This window comes from Lissotriton vulgaris, chromosome 3_1, assembly GCF_964263255.1.
Source record: "Lissotriton vulgaris chromosome 3_1, aLisVul1.2, whole genome shotgun sequence".
In the NCBI taxonomy this organism is placed as follows: Eukaryota; Metazoa; Chordata; class Amphibia; order Caudata; family Salamandridae; genus Lissotriton; species Lissotriton vulgaris.
This window is the reverse complement of record NC_141689.1, coordinates 1,512,581,344-1,512,593,800: the sequence shown is the minus strand read 5'-3', so window position 1 is coordinate 1,512,593,800 and position 12,457 is coordinate 1,512,581,344. Positions and strand designations below refer to the sequence as shown.

Genomic DNA, 12,457 nt, shown 5'->3' with positions numbered 1-12,457 from the left:
ACTAACTGACACAATTTATGCCAGCCGCAACACAAAACCTGCACGTGGACCAAACTATAGCCACAGATAGAGGGAGAAGGTATATCTTTGTGCAACACATTATTATTAGTCATTGCCAACAAACTGGCTTAAGTAAGAAATTAAGGCACCCACAAAGCTTGGCTACACTTTACCTCACAAGCCCTCTAAGCTCGTTACATATTCCACTGAAATTTCAGTAGGGCCAGTAACTGGGGTTAGCAGCCCACTCAGAATAACAAGATACATGGGAAGGCTATGTAAATACATCATTTTATTTTTCCTTACACTTTACCACACTTTCTGCATGGTAAAGATTAGGAAATTAAAAAAAAAAAAACAGTACACAACCATAAACATAATTTTGAAATAAATCTTTAGTTAATAGAAATATATCACATTTAATAAAAAAAATATTTTCTAGTTTAAATTAAAAATAAACTCTAATCTAAAAAAAAAATATTTGCATTATGGAATAATAATGATTAAAAATGATGTATAGTTTTAATTACAATTAGTTTAGTTATACTTAAAAAACGTATTTAATTTTTTAATTCAACGTAGTGTATTAAAGCATTTTATTATAAAAAATATGCACTATTTTATAAATGTTTTAACGTTAAATTATATTTATTTATATTTTAAACTATTTTAAATATTTTGATTCAACATTTTTTCCTATTATTTTATTTCATACCTCCATTAGTTTCTATGGTAGAGTGTCACAGTACCAGTGGTGGCCATGTGTGGCGCTGGACTCACTATTTTTAGGTCTCGCACATGGCGACGCAGCCGCCATCGAGATCTATTGTTACCGTCTTGCCTGCCAAGTGATACAGACCGGGGCACGCGCCGATTGGGGTCTGTGTACGCGCCCATGAACACGCACATGTGAACATCTCCCTTCCGTCATCGCAAGCTCCACTTTCTTTTTTGTAATGCGCACGCGTGCTCCAAGCGCAGCACGCTCTGTCTTGTTTCTATAGCACATACACATCTCCGGTGTATTCAGCTTGCATCATACACACATTCTCAGCGCTCACATCAGACAGCAGCACAGGAGCACACGCAGCGGCAGACAGTGCAAAGAGCGCAGCGGCCCCGGTAGAGCACAGTGTACTTGCCGTGAGTTGTACCTGCCTGGGCGAGCACTTCCTCTTACTGCCACATACCCTCCTGCGTATCTCACCAGGTCGCTCCTCTCCAATCCCCAGCTGTCCCTGCACCACCTCCAGTGTCAGTCAGCCCTGCGCCATCTGCCGACCCCCACCATATTCTTCCACGACTACAGACTACGTTTCCTTCCACCACCAGCACGAGGATATTGCAGCAGAACCTTTCAGCCCCTAACGCCCCCTCCATACAGCTACTCTTGCATTCCTTACCGTTACACCATACTTCAGCGCGATGCCCGGCAGTGTGTCCTCAGAGCTCACGGGGTGCTCGGTGTACATCTCTACCCAGGTGGCCGCTCAAGGACAGTTCGGCCTCAGACTTGGAGCATCAGCGTGGATAGACAGCGTTTCTTCTCTGGCGATCCTCAGCTTACGCCGATACAGGCGATGTGCACGATCACGGCGTCGCGTGAGCACCCACCGCACTTTCAATTTCGTTCCAGCCCTCCAGCAACTTCCAAACATCAATTAATATGTCAAAATAAGCTCGTCAGCTTCCTGGAAACAGACCGGAGGTTTCTGTAGTGGAAAGTTTGAGTCATCCTAAGGCAGCGCACAGGGTTAAACAAAGTTTACCACTAGTCCTGAAAAGGGTTCCTAGCTGACATTGCTCGTCAGGGGTGGTTGCACCCACATAGCTGCCGGAGCCGCGCTGCCCTGGGTGAGTGCTTGGTGTATGCTCCGTGTGTTTAGGGTGGACCCCTAGGTCTCCACAACTCCATGTCTCTGCCCTCCCAAATCATCCCGGAGGAATTAATCACTGTGTCCCCCCCCCCCCCCTCCCCGGGGGTGCAACGGCTATTCTGTCTCTCCGGGCTGTGCCGGTTGGACCTGGGGCACACGAGTCCACCTACAGACCACTGTCGGATCACTGCAGTAGCGGACCACTCATCTGCTGCAATGGTGCCCTTTCTGCTTCTGTTACCCAGTTCACTGAAGTTTATTGTCGCCACAATCTGTATATTTCACAAAGTTTCCAGCAAGCAAAGCCTGTGACTCTGTATAGGGTCCAGAGCGCTTGCACCCCACCTGCTAGGTCTTTAATCACAGAAATGTACGACCTCAGTCGCGGCAAGAAGGTCTCCACACCGCCCTGGGGGTTGCTGGGCATAATTTGGGTGTGGGGGTCATTTTCTAGTGTCCGTCTTCTGAAGGGACGAGGCTCTCTGTGAGGGCGGCTGCGCGCCCCCCTGACCTGTCTCTTCCACATGGTTAAAAGTGTAGCTCCTTACAGATGACAGTAAGCGCGGCTCTAGGCGCAGCTTGGGTGAGGGCAGTTCTCTGCAGACTGCTGTTCCAATGACAGGTTGAGGCCGGTGATTGACTCGGAAGCAGTTCTCGGTATTTTCCACAGCTACAACAGTAGTTGTGTGATTGTGTTAATAGATTTTATTTTCCTTCAGCAGGTCTAAGTGAAGTTCTTGTTACATTTGTAGTGAGTTTTTGTTTTTATGCTAGATGGTGCATACAGGTCATATTGATGAATTTTCCTACTCTAGATAAAAAGGGATTTTCTCTGAGTGCATTTATGGGTGAGAACAGTGCCTTCAAGACCCCCAGAGTTACATTTGCCAAAGCGATGGCCAGGCTGCATAAATGCCCAAATCCTGCTGCCTACGAGAGTAACACGGAGAAGATTCAGACACACTACTCAGTCCCCGCTGTGGTTATGATGGCACCTAACCAGTCATGGACAGACTTGAAAATAGGCATGGGCGGGAAATCCGTTCCGCTCGCGGATTTTCGGGAAATCCGCAATCCGCGAGATTTGCGAATTTCCCGCAAAATCCGCAAATCCGCGAGCAGCGGATTTTGCTCGCACTGCTCGCACTGTTCGCGTGAGTTCGCGCCCCGCGAATAAGTGCAAAATTGCAGAAATACGATCTTAGCAAAACTGAAAGTAACTACTTACCAGGTTCAAAAGTTCAGGCTCATCATTAGTAGCCATTTCCTGTAGTGCTTCCTGAGGGGCCCCTCCAGAGTTCAGTTGCCAGTTGAAACTATTATGTGACCCTGCTCTGAACCTCAGAATAGTTACACATATGCCACAAAGGTCCTGAATTACAGCTAAGGGAGACAAGCAGGAGCCAGGCTGGAAGTTAAAATCCATTAATCAGCCCCTAATTCATTATTGTCAGTTGGGGCAGGGCAGGTGTTGTAACTAATTTTGCAACAATGAAAGCACTTAGCAAGTGCAAAAGATCACTAATCAGGGCGCACTAAGGAAGCAGGTGCCAGCTAAAAAAATATTCTGTGACACATTAATCAGCCCCAAATTAATTCAGGTCACTTGAGGCAGGGAAGGTGTGCTTTGCTTTGCCGAAAATAATGTACACTGGACAACCAGAGGGTGTGGTGATGAAACAGAGGGTGGCATGGGTGGGCCAGAGGGTGGCATGAGTAGTCAGAGAGTGGCAGTGGTGACAGAGAGTGGCAGTGATGAAGAAGAGTGTCCCAAACAGGCTGGACACGTAGAAACAACAAGTTCGCAAAACTTGCGACCCGACAGGTAAGTTCGCAAATTGCGAAATTGTAAAAACCCTCGCGAACTGGCAGAAACACGGGCGAACACAAAAAAAAAAATCCGCAAATTCGCGGGAATTCGCGGATTTTGCGGATTGCGAATCCGCAAATCCGCAAAATTCGCGAACGCGAGATCCGCAAAATTCGCCCATGCCTACTTGAAAACCCTCTCCCTTGACACAAACAGACCTCCACAGGCAGACGCCCAGGTGCCTTGTTTTATCTGCCATTGTCTTTCTTTTTTATATTTCCGGTTTTGAATAGGGCGGATCATGTGTAGTCAACGTCAAAGAGCTTTACTGTGGATTAGAGGATAAGATTGTGGAGAAGAGGCAGCATTAAAATATAAACAAGTGAACTTGTAACGCTGACCTTGAAAACTACTGTGCTGATACTAACAGTTGTGAAATGAAAAACGTGTAGACATATTTACGTCTTCAAAAAGGATATACCACGGTCTGAAATAGATAACGGCATGTATTGAGGATGGGACGGTAATGATAGTGCCGCAGGCATGTCCAGTAAGTGATGGATTAAGACAGGTGTCTTTGTTTTGGGATAGAAGTTCTTTCGTTTTTAATGACAAATTATAGCCTAGCGTAATGGTGCACATTTAGGTTGAAAGGCTGAGTGTGAACCACTAGTAATGTACCGAATGCTGCAGCTGGTGCATTTATCACTACTACATTTTACAAGCTTGTGTCCACGAATGTCCTTCAGGGCGGGGGTGGGGTCACTCCAGTTTTCCATGCTGGTTGTCTGAAAGCATGCCCGAGTGTGTCTGATCCTGATGGCATGCCCGAGCTTGATACGCTGGGCGTCTGAAGGCATGCACGAGAGTCACACGCTTGGTGTCTGTAGGCATTTCCGAGTGTGCATGCCCGAGTGTAACACGCTGGGTGTTTGAAGGCATGCCCCAGTGTGACAGGCTGGATGTCTGAAGCTCACGTGTAACATGCTGGATTTCTGAAGGCATGCCCGTAAGACGCTGGGTGTCTGAGGCTTGTCGGAATGTGACAAGCTGGGGGTGTGAAGGCATGCCAGTGTCACATGCTGGGTGTTTGTAGGCATGTCCGAGTGTGCCTGCCCGAGTGTAACACACTGGGTATCTGAAGGCATGCCCGAGTGTGACAGGCTGGATACCTGAAGCTCAAGCGAAACATGCTAGGTGTGTGAAGCCATGCGCAAGAGTAAGACATGGGTGGTGTCTGAAGGCGATACAAAGCAGGGCCTGCATGCCGTACTTCGTTCGCACCCAACGTAATCTTGCTTTTCTAGTTAGAAGGTGGACAATGTCCACCGATCTGCCTGTTCCTTTTCCGTTTTATGTTAGACTCCTCACACCGTTGGTCCCCGTTTTTATCCACAGATCCTTAGGATCTGCAGACCCGCCCGTCCACAGGCTGCAGGCACTCACTTTTGGGATCTTACCAGGGAGTCACCCTGGTAAGATCCGACTGGCGCCTCACCTATTTACATTACCAGCACTACACATGCGCGCCGGTTACTGAATGTAGACCTTTCCTTTTCAGTAGCTTTCCTATTTCCATCCCAAAGGTTTCCCTTGTTACTTAAGGTAAGCCTACCTATCAATGGTAGCTGTGCCTTTCTACTATGCTGCCATTGCCTGTTTTCTCTCCCGTCCGGCCCGTTTACATTTCAGCTCCCTTGCAATAGGTCTCGCATTATTAAAGTTTGAGCTATTGGTGTTGCATTATTATTAGCAATGCCAATAGCTCAAACTTTAATAATGCTAGACCTATTGCATTGCAAATGCTTGTTTTTTAGTAGTAACTTACACTTGGATTTTTAGAATAAGCAAAAAGTAGTAAACTTACTCAAACTGTAAATTACTCAAAAGTATAATTTACCTTTCTGAATCAGGCACAAATTGTTCATTGTGTTTTACCCAGGAAAAGCAGTTGAGATTGTGGACGTGCCGGCGCTATCACTTAAATAATCTGCTTAATAGCGGCTGCCAGATTGAGGGGTCAGGAAGGTATTAACATCAAGAATAAATGAGGTAGTGTGGAGAAGATTCACACAACATTGCTAAAATACAGTCAATAAGAAGAAAGGACAATATCAAAACGGGAGTTGGATATCAACATTTTAGAGAAAAACATAAACATTTATTAAAATATTAAAGAACACCACCAAAGGCAGAAATATAGCTCAGTTCAATACATCAATGACAGGAAAGGCTCTCAGCAATATAGACAAATACAATAATGAGCAAAATTAGGAAAACAGACCAAGTCCAAAATATGCAGCAAAGCAACAGAGATTTGAAATACAGACCAAAAAGGTCTGTCTCACCCCCAAATTCAGGGTTCTTATATAACAAATTTCGCCATGGAAAGAAATGAAGCGCAATGAAGAGCTGCACAGTGAGCATCAAATGAGCAAAAGTATAATTCATTAACAAATCAGAATTGAGAAACGTGAAACGACATAAAACACACTATGGGGCCGATTAGGATGGCGGACGGATTGCCCCCGCCGGCCCGGCGGGGGCTATCCGTCTGCCATCCTCACAGAAATTACCCCCCGCCACATTAGGATAGCGGGAAAGTCCGCGGCGGACGGCAAGACCGTCCTCCACTTATCCACCGATCGCCTTTGGCAAATCAATTTTTTACAATAAACAATGGAAAGACTCATGAATGTTCTGTCTACAGAGTGCGAGTAGGAAGAGCCTTAATGCTGTAGAGGCTTCTCTGGAGATCCTGGAGAACAGCATCTTATTACAAAACTAACTGCACATTTTACTGCATGCGGTATCAAAATGAGAAAATAAACACATGATGATTATTAGGAGTCAGCAGCAGGCATCTTTTCCAAGATGGCGACAAGGCCTAGCCAAACATAGGCCAGAAAAATATATTTCTATAAATATCTTAATGTTTTCATTTTAACTGCAATTCATTCATATTAATATGAACATATTATTCTTTTTTTGTGTTGAAATTTTGTTATTGAATTATACAATAAAATACATAATAAATATCAATTTCATTAAACAGTAGATCAGTGACAAATATAGAGAATAAATATTGTGATGAGAAATAGAAGCAGATAAGCATAATAAATAAGATAAATAAGAAATCATTATGTATAAATATTGAAAATAAATAAATAGGTAAATTAGTAAATGTATACAGATTAGTAGAAACAAGGAAAAAGATTAACAGTATATACTCTATAACCAGTTATTATAAATAACAATACATACAATGTATGAATAAATCTTACATTTAAGTAAAAATAATAATAGCTTAATAGAGATAATAAGATTGATTGAATTGGGTTACATAAAATTAAAAGAAGGTAAAAAGCTGATGTGAAAAATGAAAGGGAAAGAAAAGAAGATAAGGAAAATTAAGCAAGATAGAGCCAGAGTAAGAGGGGGGGAGACAAAGGGTAAGAAGATGAAATAGTAAAGGAGAAGAATATGAAATAATGAGTTAAGTAATAGAATGATTTACATTAGAAGAGAGAGTTGAGTTGGAATCATCATTAAATTTAGTTTCCAAAAAGGGAGACCAAGTTTGAAGAAAAATGTCAATTTGGTCCTGGAGATTGTAGATTGTGCGCTCATGCAGGGCCGCCTGCATCATTGCCACCAACCATTCTTCCTGAGAGGGCGCAGATGGAGACTTCCAGTGGCGTAAAATGCAAATCTTGGCTGTAGCTAATGCAGTGTGAAGAAGACGAATTTGTGGCTCAGAAAGTTTTGGAAAACCACAGAAATCATGTACAATAATGGTGGCCGATGTAAGTGGTAAAGCTAATGACATTGTAGAATTCAGGGTTTTGCCAGCGAAGGTCCAAAAGGACCTGGTTTGTGGACATTCAGAAATGATATGGGCTATGTCACAACCAGGATTAGGACATCTCCAGCAAGCAGTGTGTGATAGTAGATTAGCCTTATGTAATTTAAGAGGTGACCAGTGCGAATCATGAAGAATTTTAAAGATGCAGAATTTAAGCCACGCTTCACGAACTCCTTTGTGTATCCCCTCCAGTGTTTGGTCCCATTCAGAAGACGTATATGAAATAGATAAACGGGATTGCCATTTATTCTGCAGAGTATCGGAAAGAGGCTGTGAAAAAAGAGGGAGCAGAACGGTTTTATAAAGACCAGAGGTCACATCCTTAAACTTCCCCCATATATGTAGATAAGATAATATTGGAGAAACCGAAGCAACCAAGGGGGGGATCCCTAGTATTTCTTCAGACATTGTTGAAGTTGAGAGTATTTAGAGGAGTGTTGTATTGGAAGATTAAATTCCTCACAAAGTTGGGAGAAAGTTTTAAAATCTCCATCATGAAGAAGTTGATCTGGTGAATAAATGCCGGCTTCTTGCCATAAAGGCCAGGATAAAGTGCGACCGTTGATATGGATGGCTGTGTTATTCCATAGGGGAGCTTTAATATGATTTTGTGCATTTGAACTTAGTTTGCGATGACCCCTCTGCCAAGATCTGTGCATGGCTGATAAGATCAGATTTTTAGGGTCAGAAGAGCTAGTACCACTACCATATAAAAGAGATAGACCTGAGTCCTGAGATAGATGACGTTCGACAGAGACAGATTGTGGAATGTCTTTAGATCCTGGCAGAAAGTAAGAGATTTGGGAAATGTGTAAGGCAAGTGAATAGTGTTAGATGGATGGAAGACCCATACCTATATATAACTGGTGGGCCTTTAGTTTAGCCGCAGCAAGACGCGGTTTAGCTGAGTCCCAAATAAAGAGCTTAATCTTGGAATCTATTGATCTAAGGGTAGGTAAAGGAATTTGGAGGGGAAGCATACTTAAAACATAAATGAATCTTGGTAAAGTAACCATTTTGATAGCTTGAACTCTACCCCAAAGAGATAGTCCTAAAGCTTTCTACTTATCAAAATCCCTCTGCATTTGAGTAAATAAAGCAGCTAAGTTATTTGTAACCATATGTTCCAAATCTCTGTTGACTAGAATTCCTAGGTATTTAAGATGTGAAGATTGCCAGTGAAAAAGGAATCCATAAATTGCTGATTTTGCAGTGCCAACCGAAATAGGTATCGCTTCACTTTTGTCCCAGTTTATTTTATAACCGGAAAAGGAGGAAAAATCAATAATTTGAAGGAGGGCTGGGAGTGATCGGGGAAGATTAGGAAGAGTGAGAAGAATATCATCTGCATATAAGTAAATTTTAGAATGCCCAATTGGGAGGGGGACACCTATAATATCATCAAGTTGTCGAATTGCAGCAGCATGAGGTTCCATTGCTATGAGAAAGAGAAGAGTGGATAACGGGCAACCTTGGCGTGTACCTCTCCGAATTTGGGAATGAGGTAGATAAAAAACCTCCACAATTTACTTGAGCTGAGGGGTTATCATACAATAAACGCACTTTATTAATAAATTGGTCAAATAACCCAAATCTGTGCATTATTGTAAAGAGATATTCCCACTCAATGCGGTCAAACGCTTTTTCTGCATCAAGCGAATGGGCCAAAGTGTCTTCTGAAAGATGTTTAGCAGACCATAGTGTATTGGCCAGTGTATGGAGAGGATTCCGAGAGGAACGACCCGGAACAAAACCCACTTGAGAATTATGTATCAAGAAGGGGAGTACTTTGCGGAGACGGGATGCTAAAATCTTAATATCAGAATTCAATAAGGAGATAGGGCGATAGCTACCACATAAAAGAGGGTCTTTACCAGGTTTGGGTAAAACGGCTATAATTGCCTTATTAGAAAGGGATCACAATGATGATTCTTTATCAGCCTCTAGAAATTCAGCTTGCAAAGTATCAATCACATTCTGGCCTGTCCATCTATAAAATTCAGCAGGAAAACCATCCTCTCCAGGGGCTTTATGGTAGGGCAGAGCAGCAATAGCTGTAGAAATTTCATCTCTTGTGATATTACCTTCAAGCAAAGCTCTGCCATCATCAGAGAGCAGCGCGAGATTCACCCCTGCAAGAAAAGATGACATCTTATCTAAGTCAATTTGATTATTTGGAGTATATAGAGATTGGTTAAAGGAGGAAAATTCATTAACTATTTCCTGAGGCCCGGTGAGTATGTCACCTTGAGTCGATCGAATAGCTGGAATAGCCACAGCAGCTTCTCTCTGACGTAATTGCACAGCTAACAATCGCCCACCCTTCTCCCCTTGTTCGTAATGTCTCCCTTTCATTCTTTGCAAAGCGTATTCAGCCTTAGATGTAAAGAGACCATTACGGTACATGCGTACTTGCTCTAATAATTTGCGATTTTGTAAAGTAGGAACTGATATATATAATTGAGAATAATGTTGAATATCCCGTTCTAATTCTGCTTGTTTTGCAATATTATTCTTAATAACTAGAGCTGCGTCACGCATTAATTGCCCTTTAATGGTGGCTTTAGCTGCCGCCCATACTGTTCTCCCAGAAGCAACAGAATCCTGATTATTAGAGAGATAATCTTGGAAATGGGATTGTAAATGAAGTTTACCCACAGGTGTCCTGTATTTCTGTATGCTCATACGCCATGGTTTACGCCCTGGTTTGGATAAACCTAGATCAAGAGATAAAAGAACAGGAGAATGATCAGATAATGCTGCTTCTAGGATTTTAGAATCTGTGACCAGTCCAATCGCTTTGTGTGATAGAAGAAAATAGTCTAAGCGGGAGAATGTGCCATGCAAGGAGGAAAAGAATGTATATTCCTTGTCTTGTGGGTGACTGAGATGCCAATGATCAACCAAACATTGTCAGAAAGTATATCTTTTAAAATGGCCCTATCTGCTGCATTAGCTCTATCAAACTGACCAGTTTTGTCTAGGATAGGATCTTGTACCACATTCCAGTTTCCACCAATGAGGTATTGTGAGGCATTAATCTCTGAGAGAAGATGATTCAATTGAAGGAAAAATGATTTTTTAGTACCAATTGGAGTATATATTGATCCACGACAAATTGAAGAATTTTCAATACACAATTTAACAAATACATATCGACCATGAGGATCTGACCAGGTTTTGGAAATCTTAATTGCAAGTGATCGCCGGATAAGGATTGCAACTCCGCACTTTCGGACACGGTTAATATTTGTAGGATCATTTTTGTGAAAGCTGCTATGAATGGGCTTCCCTACCCAATCTCTACTGAGTTTGTCAGATTCAATCTCATCAAGGTGTGTTTCTTGTATTAAGGCTATGTCCACATGCTTGGATTGCAAATAAGAAAGGACTTTCTTCCTTTTAATGTAATGGGTGAGGCCATGTACGTTCCATGTAATAACAGAAAGTGGATGGCTCCTAACCATGATGGGGTATATTCAAAAGTTATTAATAGTCAATATAATAAACAGACAATAATAAAACAGTGAATAGAATAAGGTGATTACAGTGAAAGGGGGAGAGGGCAGGCAGGGAAGAGGGTTACTCTGGCTATTAAGAAACAGAAGAGGTGTAATGTCAAGAACTTATGAGTGAATAATGTAAGGAAGAAGAAAAGGAAGATGAAAGAAAAAGGAAAAGGAGATCTGTATAGAAGTATAAGAAGAAGATCAAGCTAAATTATGCAATCAGGATAACTGTGCCTGTGGGAAATAGGAAGGAAGATCAAAATGTATATAGGTCTGCTGTCTGTAACTTTTAACTGCGGGTCTGGGTATACTGGAGCACCACCACGAGTACGAACCCCCTCAGGAGAGTGGAATATTAATGTAAGTATTAGCCAGGACTATAAGTTTGAAAAAATAAAGAGAGAAGAGAACTCCTCTTGAGGCCTAAAAGCATATGTGAGCATGTATCAAGAGGGAAAATACAATCATAACAAAGTATAAATAAAGAGACTATTCTAAAAGGTATGGCAAACAGTTAAAATTATCAATCATAAATACAATTCATGTAGTATGTTTATAATAAGTAACATGTATTAAAGATAAATTACTATAAATAGGAGCATTAGTATTGTTTAAGAAGAAGTATCAGAAACGTAAAAATGGATAGAGAACCTGTTCATAAAAGATGAAAATATCAACTTATTCAAAGCATTCATCACAAAATATAACAGACGATCGACACAGCACATAATTGGGGATGTAATTCTCCTGTTAAAAGAACTCAAATAGGATACATATTAAATATAGTTATAGAGTTAAATACTAAACAATATATGATTATAAGCACCTACAATAAATAATTCATACTCATGTTTGTCCTCCCCTAACAGAAAAGCAAATTACAGGTGTAACATAAGAGTGGAGTACTAACTCAGCTCCATAAGCTAAGGGATGTGATATAAAAGAATATTAACAGAGAATGCAACTATGAGGATAACTTGTGACAACTATGTCTATTTTCCATCTGATGCAGATTTCCAAGGAGATCGAGACTTATCTCTACGGTGTTCTTGTGCCAAAGTGGTCTCAGAGTGTAAAATAGATGTTTGATCACCGTATGCACGGAGAGGGCAATCCAAATCTCTACCTCGATGACGTACTTCACCAAAATTGCAGTGTCTGTTAGCTGTTGAGGTTGTGTAGAATGATCACAATGTTGGTCAGGAGGAACATACTGTACATCCATATCCTGGTTCAATAGGCTGCCAAGAAAATGTTGTAGGTCTTCAGGGTTGTAAAAGTCTTTGGACTCACCATTTTTAGTAATGCGAAAACGCGCTGGATCGAACAAGCCATACTTAATGTCCAACTTCTGCAATTGAGGCCTCATTGACAAAAATAATTTCCATCTTTCATT

At 41.7% G+C, this 12,457-nt stretch overlaps 1 protein-coding gene across 1 annotated transcript in view; it reads right to left on the bottom strand.

Annotated features, from left to right (window-relative positions):
• The window catches only part of COQ2 (coenzyme Q2, polyprenyltransferase), a 407,280-nt gene that overhangs the window by 240,050 nt on the left and 154,773 nt on the right, over window positions 1-12,457 (bottom strand). The gene's annotated exons all lie outside the window — the stretch shown is intronic.